Source organism: Eretmochelys imbricata, chromosome 10 (genome assembly GCF_965152235.1).
Source record: "Eretmochelys imbricata isolate rEreImb1 chromosome 10, rEreImb1.hap1, whole genome shotgun sequence".
In the NCBI taxonomy this organism is placed as follows: domain Eukaryota; kingdom Metazoa; phylum Chordata; order Testudines; family Cheloniidae; genus Eretmochelys; species Eretmochelys imbricata.
Window position 1 is genome coordinate 18,526,084 of NC_135581.1, and position 12,549 is coordinate 18,538,632.

Genomic DNA, 12,549 nt, shown 5'->3' on the forward strand with positions numbered 1-12,549 from the left:
GGAAGCTAGATGTAAAATAGAGCAGATTTCAGGTTACTCTACTTTGTTCCAGAGACTGGCCCACTATCCGGTGGCCCTAGGGTTTGGGAAGTATAAAGTTGGCATAATGGCATCTTTGTCCCACTGCCCCCTCTGGTGTTGTGCCAAGCACACTTTGCCCAGAGGAGACAATCTGGCCCAATGTTTTAAAGCATGAAGCAACCACTCATGCTTTGCACACACTTCCTAATGCACAATAATTGCCATTAAAATATCATAGGCCTAATTAAAGTTAACCTGGTATTTGCAGCATATAGTGAATATCATGGTAACATTAATCACTTCTAAATGTCAATTGTAAAGATGTTAATGGTGACCAACATTGGTAAATGTTGTTATCCAGGTTCCCCGGATAAAGAGCTCAGCCATGGAAAGGCTCAGTTAAGATCTCACGGCAAATCAATATCTGTACCAGGATAAAAACTCAGGAGTCCCTTGTTCTTAGCCCTATGCACCATCCCACCTGCCTTACAGTGAGATCAAAACAAGTATAATCACAAGTCATGTCCAGAGCAAGACACGACTTTCAAGGCCCTCACAGGGAGCTCATTGCAGATTCAGGGCCCAGCACAATTAGTGAATGGTGAATTAGTGCCTGTGAATGGCCCTTCGTCTGAAAATTATTCTTCCACGCTCTTTGGGGAACGTTTACAAAATCTGAACACATTAGAAACAAAAACTAGATTAATTCATGAACAATTCACCTTATGAACCAACTCTCAGCCTGAATAAACAGACTAAATTGGAATAAACACTCCGACGCACATCTGAGGAGTTGGAAAGTGCAGATGAAATGATAATCGCACTAAAATTTTAACCCCCCCCGAAAATATAGATATGTTATGAAATACAGAATAAACAGTTTTCTCACAAGGATTTAATGGTTGTGGCTGCTGTGTATTACTAAGGCCTGATCTAAACACATTTTTTCTACCAGTATAAGATGTCATACGACAAAACATAAAATTTCTAATAAGTTATTGGGATGTATTGGGGACACCTCTTTTTGTCTCCGAAATGGTGGTAGTAAGTGCAGCCACCTTTTTTTATTGAGGGCAGTGAGTGCATGCTTCCCAAAGCTAGTTAAAATGCCAGAGCTCTGTATTTCCACCTCGCCGTCTCTTTTGATCTGGAACTCTGCTCCAAGATCAGCTGAACACTTGGAAAAACAGGAAGTTCTTTGTTGCAGGGGCTTTGAGCTTCCTGTTACAGTGAGCTGTATGTCTTTGAATTTGCAATTACTAATAAAGCAAATCTATATAGAAACTGTCTTGAGCTGAAAGTGCAACTTAAGCAACAAGAATCAGGACAAAAAGAAATCTATGTGCAAGTCTGATTGAAAATGGAGCTCTTAGCAAAAATAATCTGCACAGGTTATAATAGGGAGAAGAAATATCATAACTTGAGGACTCCCTGGAATTGCTGTTCATTTCAAATGATAATCTAAAGGAAGAAAGTTCCTCCAATTTCTATTTACATTACCACATCCTAGAAAGCAACTCTTAAATCCAGAATACATCTTTATTCTTTGACTGAGCTATACAACAAATGGAATATGAGAGCTTAGAAGAAATTAATCAGATATGCAGTCCCACAATGTGAACTGAAAATGAAAAAATGAGAAGGTTTTGCTTTATTACAACAGTGTTTGGCAGAGTGAAATAATGGCTCTGCAGACATAATAGGGTTAGGAGACTAATCAACAAAAAACCTTCCTATGATGACACAATAGAGCAACTAACTCTAGACACACTCACCAATGTTAATAAATTAAGATGCAACTGAAATGGCTCCACAGTCATAAGTCTCAGGTTCCTAAATAAATAAATAAATATAATATATTTAATGCTAAGGTAAAAATAAATTTAAATAAAAAGGAATGAGGGATGGAAAAATGTTAGAAGACAATATTTGTTGCATGATACCCATATGGGGATTCATCAAACACTTAGAATGCATATTTGATGGGGACCACACCAAGAAAGAAATCTTTCCTGAACACTTTCTTCTGGCCTTCTGTACCAAGCTCATCAAGGGAAGCAAGGCCCCCACACACCAGGACACACCAACTCAAAATGGCACCAGAACAATTGGTGCAAAGCCTGCAGACTTATCTCCACTGCTATGATGATCAATATGCCCCCACAATACACCTTTCAAGATTCGTAGATCTTACACATGCTTATCACAACACGTGGTGTACCTTATCCAGTGCATCAAAAGCCCCAATAACAACTATGTGGGTGAAACCAGACAATCACTATGCTCTCAAATGAATGCACAGAAAAAAATGATAAAAGACAAAAACACCATATCACCCATAGGCAAACACTTTTCACAAAGTGATCACTCCATATATGAGCTTTCAATATGTGTCCTCAAGTAAAACCTGCACAACATTGTCAAAAGATGAACCTGGACGCTTAAATTCATGACTCTGCTAGACACCAAAAGCCATGGACTTAACAGGGACACTGGTTTTATAGTTCATTACAACAATGTGTAACACACCGCACTGCCTGCTACCTTAATTGCCCACTTCAAACGCTTTATGCGTAACAATTTAAACCCCAAATCAGTTCAAGTGACAGCCTCCCACACCATTTCCTCCCCGCCACTTTAAGAATCGGCCAGACTTTAGCTCAGACACTCTTCTTCCTTCTCCATACCAGAAGATGAGCTCTGTGCAGCTGGAAAGCTTGTACCTTCCACCAACAGAAGTTGACCCAATAAAAGCAGTGAAAGACTGGGTCATAGGCAGTCAGACCTACTCGTTGGAGTCCAAATGGTCAAAGCATGAGGCAGAACTGAAGTCAGAGACCAATGGCCAGAGCCAAAGGTTGAGACAGAGGGAGCCTGCAATCAGAGCCAAGGGTCAGAACTGGATTACCTGGAGTGAGGGAAGGAAGGCCAAGCCTGGGTGTAGGACATGAGCAGGGCTTGGTCTTTATAAAGGAAATCAGTCTCATTAGCCCTCTTTCACGGTTTGGGAACCTGAGGGAACAAAGAAGTGAAGAGGTTTTCCCAAGGTCACTGAGGAGCAATACCAGCTATTGAACCCAGGTCTCCTGAGTCAAAGGCCAGGGCACTAGCCATTTGGCCATGCTGCCTTCTCATAAAATAGTGTGTTAATACTATTACTGTGTCCAAATAGTGTTCCTATGTTTTGGAAATTCTCAATTTGCAGAATACAGAGAACAGCTGTTGTTGCTCGCTGATGTCTGTTGGATAAATTTCCTCCACTACACAAAACCCAAACAACCAGCCTATGCAGGGGAGGGGCTCCCCCATGGTCTGAGCAGTGGCTTTTACTGCTGCCTTAAGGCTCAAAGTAAGCTGCATCCCACTCTTCAATGCAAATTGCAGCTCTAACTGGCGGTACTACACAGTTCAGTTCAAACACAGCACTAGATTTGTGTAGCTTAAAAATAAAACAAGTTTATTTAATTCCAAAGCAAGAGGTTTTTCAGCACGTACAAATTAAAGTCAGAAATGGTTACAAGAAAAATAAAGACAAAAATGCTCTCTAGTTACTAAAATATAACAAGCTAGACATGGTTCAAGGTAAAGTCCTTCCCATGTGGTTCTGTCAAGCTGGGTGACAAGATGCCTGGGTCAGGTTCTAGCACACACAGTCAAACGGTGGGTAGCTTTAAGTGAACACTAGATAACTTGGGGTTGCTTTGCCCCCTCTTTGAAATGGAGTCTTCTGAGGGTTATTGCTAGCTAAAGTTCATTCAAGCTGTGAGAAAGGCAACAGGGTGGCTGCTGGTGAAGGATGTGTCCTGCTGAGGATCTCTGCTAAAAATGCAAATTATTTCATTCCTGCCCCCTCCTGTCTAACTGCATGTGCATTAAACATGTGACTGTTAATCTCCTCCCCCACCAGGAGAGCGTGAGGTGAGCCTCCATCCCTTGTTAGCTTAATGGGTCTGTTTATGGGACCTGTAAATGGATTCTCATTCTCTTTCACAGTACTTTGGCAGTCACTCCTAGGTGGAAAAACTGCATTCCTTTTTCTAGGGTGGACTAACGCCTGCTTGGCTGGCCAACACATTTTAAGAATTATAATTTTAGTTTATGGCCATAATTTCACAGGAGTTGCTTGCCCCTATGTTACGTGATGATATTACTACCAGTAGTCATGAGCTTTTCACTGACACCTGGCATGACACTTAGCAGATACATTTCAGGACATAAAACAATTGGGGTACATTTCAACCAATTAAGCCAGCTGCAAGTCATCTGGCTGCTGTTTGCTTTCTGCCCTTGGGCTGTTCTTAATGTCACACCCACACAAATGTATTAAACAGCAACTGCCGTCCTCTCAGATGACCTTAGAACTGCAGCACTTAATGGTGTATTAGACTACATAGGAGTCAGAGAGTTCTTCAGTACCTTGGGATATGAGAGATGTGAGTTAAACACAGAGGAGCAGATTTGCAAAGTATTTAGGCACCTAACTTGGGAGCAGAGACACCCTGTGCCTGCTGGTAGCGGGGTGGGGCAACATGAGGGCAGCCAGTTTCAGCGGTGTTACTGAGCATGCTCAATACAAGCCAAGCAGAAAAGCTGGGGGAGGCAAGTGACCATGCATGTCCCCCAGTGTGTCGCCTCTGCTTGGGAGTACACTGGGCTAGTTAGGAGTCAGGCACTTGAATACCTTTGAGAATCTGGGCCAGCATTTCAGCCTTCACGTTCCAATCCACCAGATCACTTAAGGCCAGGCTTAACTTTAAGCATGTGAGCCTGCTCATAGATTTCAAGGGGAGTAGCCATGCATACATGTAAGTGCTTTGCTGACGTGGGGCCCCAGTGTGGTTATCAGAGTCACGTGAAAGCTACAAAACATTTTTTTCAATGACCATTCATGTAAATGTTTAAATGAATGCACTTTGACTGTTTTCCAATCACACACCTGCTGTGAATAGTCTCAGCGATGAACTTAGTAGCAGGCATCGTCACTGAACCAGCACATTTTAAATAATCAGACCATGAAATATTTCTATATACATGAATCAATCACATCAGGTCCACCCCTTTAATTGGATATCTGCCATGGACCAGGAGACACTCCCCTCTCCCCAGCACCATAACTGTTGCTTAATTGATATAGAAGGAGTCCAAAACTCCACTTAAGAGGGGATGCATACGCCCAGTACAAGGGTTAAGTGTTGCTAGACATTGGGCGTTTACTAAGACAGTTGCCTAATCAAGATTAATCACTTGATTTTGTGCCCCTTGACTTCAGTGGTGCAAGATCAGGGCCACATAAAAGTTACGCTCAAGCTGAAATGCACTTAATTTCAGTTTTACTCTTATATGTGTAAGCAGTGTCAGGATGAGCTCCACCCTGACATCTGGTGGTGAGGTGTGGCAAGTTGTGGAAAAGAACTTCAGGGGCCGATCTCATTTGCATAGGCACACCCACCCCACCTAGAATGAGGCCATAGCTGCCCAAATGGTCACTTTGGCTGCTGTGGGATCCCCAGTGTCTCTGTTATTGGGGCAGGAAGAATAAATTGTTATTACCCTGATTATGGGAACTGTGCTTGGAACTGTACTTGGCCTTTTGTTATGATGGAGGGACTCACCATCAACTAAGTAGCACTTGCTAGGCAAGGGTCATGGGTTTTAAAGCTCTGTGAATTGAGAGAGAGGCTGGGGATAAGTATTAATACTTGGTGGTATGGGCTCCTTGGTGAGGGTCTTACATGCTAATAGCACTTCCTCCTCTCTCCACTGTGGAATATCAGAGCTAATTTTGATTCCCTTAGGAGTCTAGTTACAGGCTGCTGAGCTCACTTTGGGCTAATGGTGCACCAGCACTGAGGCTCCCCTACTACAAGCTGAATTCACCAAAGAGCTGAACTGACTAAGAGCTGAAATCACTGAGCATTGTGTTAAGTAGTGGGGGAGCCTGAAGATATATTGTGGAGTAGTTTGCGGGACGGCTGGAGTGCCTTGTGGACAGGCTGGTGGAGCAGTTCATAGGACGGCAGGAGCTGCTGGGGGGACACGGAGCAGTTTGTGGACCGGCTGGTGGAGGAGTTTGTGGGGCGGCTGGCGGAGCGGAGCGAAGGCCTATGGAGCAGTGGGGTGGTCAGCTTCAGATCATGTAAGGTGCTTCTTACCCCCGTCCCATTTCCACCCAGGTTGGGAGGAAAAGCTCCGCAGATAAACTTTCGAACTCTGGGGCTGCCCTGACCAGGGACAGAGACTTTTGGGTCATTGGACTTTTGGGACTTTGGGTGATTTGGGGTTGCTGGACTCAAGAACCAAAGGGAAAGGGGTATGCCCCAATTTGCTTGGGGTGGGTTTTTTTGCTCGTGGGTTGTGTTATGAATCCTGTTGGTGGTGTTTCCCCAACATAATGCCACATTCTTTCTCTCTGTTATTAAAAGGCTTTTTGCTACACTCAGACTATGTGCTTGCGAGAGGGGAAGTATTGCCTCTTGGAGGCGCCCAGCAGGGGTGGTATATATTTGTCCCAGGTCACTGGGTGGGGGCCCGAGCCGGTTTGCATTGTGTTATTGGAATGGATCCCCTAGATATTGAACCCGGCCCTTCTTGCTGCCAACTCTGACGGGCAGAAGGGTTACATATGCTTATTTAATAAAGAATTTGATGTAAAAATCTTTTGAACATTTTTCTTCATGGAACCAATTGACTGTCCAAATAAAGCAGGCTCTCTCTATATAATATGACAATAACTAAAATCAAATATATATTTCCGAAAGATTCAGAGACAATGCAGTTCTGCAATAGCTTTCGTGTGGGACCCAGCCTACGTGTGGAGGTCCAGCTTTCAGTGCCTCACAAGTAAACAGAACCTGAATTGCTAGCCAGTATAGCAAAATAAATACCATCTCCTTTATAAAAATGCATCCTTCTCTTCAAATACCTCACTGAAATAACGTCCTAGCAAGATCCAGGATCGGCTTTTATAGTACACACTTCACAATCTCTGCTCTGCTCTGCTCCGTTCCCTTGTGCTCCATCACTCCTAAAACTGCAGCGTCTTCAACACAATTGTGGTGTTTTTATGTATTTATTTACCTGCAGTTAGCCTCTGTGTTCTCCACAGTTTCAGGTCACTAGATGACCAGCAGATTTGCCCAATTTATTCCACTGTGTGTGACAAGAGAGACCTGGGTCAAGCAATGAGCCATAAACTTCTTTTTCTAATTCACTGTGGTTGTAATACAGTGATCTGCACACTGCCAGTCATCCACCATATTGATGAGATTAGCTGGTAATTAAAAACTCAGCCAAGCCAGGCAGAAGGAGATGACTCAATTAGCAGAATGTCACTGAATCTAATTTACTTTGCTTATCACAGATTTATCCTCTAATGAATTAGAAAAGAAGAGCAGGACACCTTCAGAGGGAGATCTAGGAGCTTAAAGGCTTAATACTTTCTAACCCCTTTATGCTTCCTGGTTTGGTTAGCAGGAAGTGTGCTGATACTACTAATCACACAGAATGGCTCGTTACTGATAAACGTATCCTGAGATAGGGTTTGAACAGAACTGGAGACTGTCTATTGGTTCAGTTGAAAGCTGCTGTTTAGGTCAGACCTTTCTTTGTTTATAAATCTTCATCTTACCTTTCCTACTTTTTAAATTGATTGTAAGTAGGTGCTTTAGATGTAATTTTATTAGACGTTTGCTCAGTTACAGCACTTGCATCACATGATTATGAAACTGACACTTTGCATATGAAAATATTAGGAATTTATTGGCTACTAAAAGCATGTAAGAAATATACATTTTCCACTATAATGTAAATTTTAACATATTTCTCAATGTTTTTTCTATTTCATTTGTGATAATATAATTAACAATTAGAATTTATTTTAACCAAAAACCTTTTGAAGGTATGTTAAGAGAATATTTTACAGATGTACAGCTGAATGTTTATGTAAAGCAGAAACTATAAACACCATGATCTATTCTGCTTTCTTATTAGATACAGTAGCATATTAAATGTAAGTGAGGACATTATGAATCTGAGTTACAATCTAAACTGCATGACAGACCATATGTATTTATGGAGTCCTACTGAAGTCAATGAGACTCCACACAGTAATGGAGGATTGCACAGGTGGGCCAGATTACAGGCTCAGGGCAATAGATTGCTAGTTAATTCTCCCATTATGGACTCTGCAACACTGATGGGTACATTCTGATCTGAAATTGATAGAAATATCTCTGACTCAACAAACCATTATTGGAGCAAAAACTGTCCTCTTGTTATATTAAGTATAATATGAATAAAGTTAAGGGAAAACATGAGTCTTTTAAAGCTTCTAAAGCAGTGGCTTAGAGTCTCTCTTTCAGAGAGGCAATCCAAGATGACAGCCATAATTATGTCCACTGGACCATTTTGGAAGCTGTAAAAGCTTTGTTTGTTTGTTTGTTTTAAAGCATGCATGTGTTTTTATGGGTGTGGGAGGGGATGAAGGGGTGATAAAGAGAATGGGGGGCAAGAAAGTTGGATTTCTCAGGCTCTATCATAAAGCTGTTACCTGAGCGGTCAGAAGGCGAGGCTTGATGGTGCTGTAACAATCTCCAGAATTGACCACTTTCACTAAACAATACAGTACTTTGGGTAATGAAACTGCATCAGAGAGGAAATATATATATAGATTACTGCTCAGGGGTGGACACAAGTAGCAAGTATTTTACAGCTCTCTGGACATTGTTCTTTGATCTTTCCTTCTCAACATTTCCCCTCTATAAATTTATTTCTAGCTCGAGCAGCTCTACATTTCACAAGGAAGCAGTTCAATGAATAATATACATCTATTAGATGCGGTCTCTCTCCCCCATCGCTGGTAAAACTGAAATAAGGTGTTTTCCAGAGATTCCAACTCTGGCAAACATGTTGCTCCAAGCTAGCTTGAAAAAAAGTTTGCAAATTCACTAAGGTTCACCCGTTAGGGTCATAATAAAAAATAAGTCCAAATTCCCTCCACTGTGTTACTGGCATGGCTGGAGCCTTGAGATACTGGGTAATATTCAGGTGATGTTACTGTCCCATGATGTCACTGAATAGGGATTTTGTGTAGATATTTTCCAAAATCATTATTCTGAGATCTTCATAAAACTAAATTTATTTTTGAGACTTAGGCAGGAGCAATAAATATTATTATTCAGATTATGTAATATCTACAATGTTCCTTCAAAACATACATGTCACAAAGCTTACCTCAAAAACTTTACAAAACTGGAGGGAGGAGATGGGAGAAATGGAGACAAAGGTTAAATACTTGCGAGGTAGGTTCATAGTAACTTCCATTCATAGAAATGGAGACTTGGTTAAAGCTTACCTGTGCTGAGGAGCTCGTCAGGACCTTTTGCTGTGATGATGATGATGATGACAATGATGCAGGCTACAGCTTTATATTTTGCGGTTTTTGCTTTGCTAAGTACTCCTTACTGGCCTCAGGCTGAGTTAGAGGAGTTTCCATGGGGCTGCAAACAGGTGCTTGTAACAGTTGGGGTGAATATAGTCTGACATATTGGGTAACATAGTATAATTGGGCAGGCCAAAAAAGAATTCGAAGAGCAACTAGCGAAAGACACAAAAATTAAAAGCAAAAAATAAAAAAATAAGTACATCAGAAGCAGGAAGCCTGCCAAAACAATCAGAGGCACCACTGGACAATCAAGATGCTAAAGAAACACTACAGAAAGACAAGACCATTGCGGAGAAGCTAAATGAATTCTTTGCATCATTCTTCATGACGGAGGATGTGAGGAAGATTGCTACACATGAGTCATTCTTTTTCTGTGACAAATTTGAGGAACTGCCCCAGACTGAGGTTTCAATAGAGGATGCTTTGGAACAAATTGATAAATTAAACAGTAATAAGTCACCAGGACCGGATGGTATTCACCCAAGAGTTCTGGAGGAACTCAAACATGAAATTGCAGAACTACTAACTGTGGTCAGTAGCCTATTACTTAAATCAGACTCTGTACGAGATGACTGGAGGATAGCTGATGTAATGCTGATTTTTTTTAAAAGACTCCAGAGGTGATTCTGGAAATTACAGGCCAGCGAGCCTGACTTTAGTACCAGGCAAATTGTTTGAAACTATAGTAATGAACAGAATGATCAAACACACAGATAAACATGATATGTTGGGGAAGAGTCAACGTAGCTTTTGTAAATTGAAATTATACCTCACCAATCTACTAGAATTCTTTGAGGGGGTCAACAAACATGTGGACGTGGGTGATACAGGTAAATATTGTGTATCTGAACTTTTAGAAAGCCTTTAGCATGGTCCCTCACCAAAGGCTCTTAAGCAAAGTAAAGAGTTGGAATAAATCATCACATAAACAGCAGGGACCTGTCCCCCCCACCCAAGGAACTGTACTGGGATTAGTACTATTCAACATATTCATAAATGATCTGGAAAAGGCAATAAACAGTGAGGTGGCAAAGTTGGCAGATGATACAAAACTACTCAAGATAGTTAAGTCCAAATTGACTGTGAAGAGTTTCACAGGGATCTCACAAACCTGGGTGACTGGGCAACAAACTGGCAGATGAAATTCAATGTTGGTAAATGCAAACTAGTGCACACTGGAAAACATAATCCCAATGATACATATGAAATGATGGGGGTCTAAATTAATTGGTACCACTCAAGAAAGATCTTGGAGTCATTGTGGTTTATTTGCTGAAAACATTTATTTGCTCAATGTGCAGTGGCAGTCAAAAACGCTAATAGAAAGTTAGGAATCATTAGGAAAGGGATAGAGAATACAACAGAAAATATCACAATGCCACTATATAAATCCATGGTATGCCCACATCTTGAATACTGCATACAGTTCTGGTCACCTCATCTCGAAAAAGTAAAATTAGAATTGGAAAAAGTACACAAGGATAGCAAAAATGATTAGGGGTATGAAACTGGTTCCATCTGATGAGACATTAAAAAGACTGGGACTGTTCATCTTGGAAAAGAGAAGACTGAGAGGGGATATGATAAAGGTCTATAAAATCACAAATGGTGTGGGGGAGATGAATATGGAAGTGCTTTTTACCTTTTCACATAACACATAAATAAGGGGTCACCCAATGAAATTAATAGGCAGGAGGTTTAAAACACAAGGAAGTACTTCTTCACACAACACAGGAATGCATGCTGTGAAGGCCAAAGGTATAACTGGGTTCGAAAAAGAATTAGATATGTTAATGAGGATAGGACCATCAATGGCTATTAGCCAAGATGGCCAGGGACACCCAGGCGCCAACTGTCCCTAAACCTGTGACTGCTAGAAGCTGGAACTGGATAACAGTAGATCATAGAATCATAGAATATCAGGGTTGGAAGGGACCTCAGGAGGTCATCTAGTCCAACCCCCTGCTCAAAGCAGGACCAATCCCCAATTAAATCATCCCAGCCAGGGCTTTGTCAAGCCTGACCTTAAAAACTTCTAAGGAAGGAGATTCTACCACCTCCCTAGGTAACGCATTCCAGTGTTTCACCACCCTCCTAGTGAAAAAGTTTTTCCTAATATCCAACCTAAACCTCCCCCACTGCAACTTGAGACCATTACTCCTTGTCCGGTCATCTGCTATCACTGAGAATAGTCTAGAACCATCCTCTCTGGAACCACCTCTCAGGTAGTTGAAAGCAGCTATCAAATCCCCCCTCATTCTTCTCTTCTGCAGACTAAACAATCCCAGTTCCCTCAGCCTCTCCTCATAAGTCATGTGTTCCAGACCCCTAATCATTTTTGTTGCCCTTCGCTGGACTTTCTCCAATTTATCCACATCCTTCTTGTAGTGTGGGGCCCAAAACTGGACACAGTACTCCAGATAAGGCCTCACCAATGTCGAATAGAGGGGAACGATCACGTCCCTCGATCTGCTCGTTATGCCCCTACTTATACATCCCAAAATGCCATTGGCCCTCTTTGCAACAAGGGCACACTGCTGACTCATATCCAGCTTCTCGTCCACTGTCACCCCTAGGTCCTTTCCCGCAGAACTGCTGCCTAGCCATTTGGTCCCTAGTCTGTAGCGGTGCATTGGGTTCTTCCATCCTAAGTGCAGGACCCTGCACTTATCCTTATTGAACCTCATCAGATTTCTTTTGGCCCAATCCTCCAATTTGTCTAGGTCCCTCTGTATCCTATCCCTGCCCTCCAGCGTATCTACCACTCCTCCCAGTTTAGTATCATCCGCAAATTTGCTGAGAGTGCAATCCACACCATCCTCCAGATCATTTATGAAGATATTGAACAAAACTGGCCCCAGGACCGACCCCTGGGGCACTCCACTTGACACCGGCTGCCAACTAGACATGGAGCCATTGATCACTACCCGTTGAGCCCAACAATCTAGCCAACTTTCTACCCACCTTATAGTGCATTCATCCAGCCCATACTTCTTTAACTTGCTGACAAGAATACTGTGGGAGACCGTGTCAAAAGCTTTGCTAAAGTCAAGAAACAATACATCCACTGCTTTCCCTTCATCCAC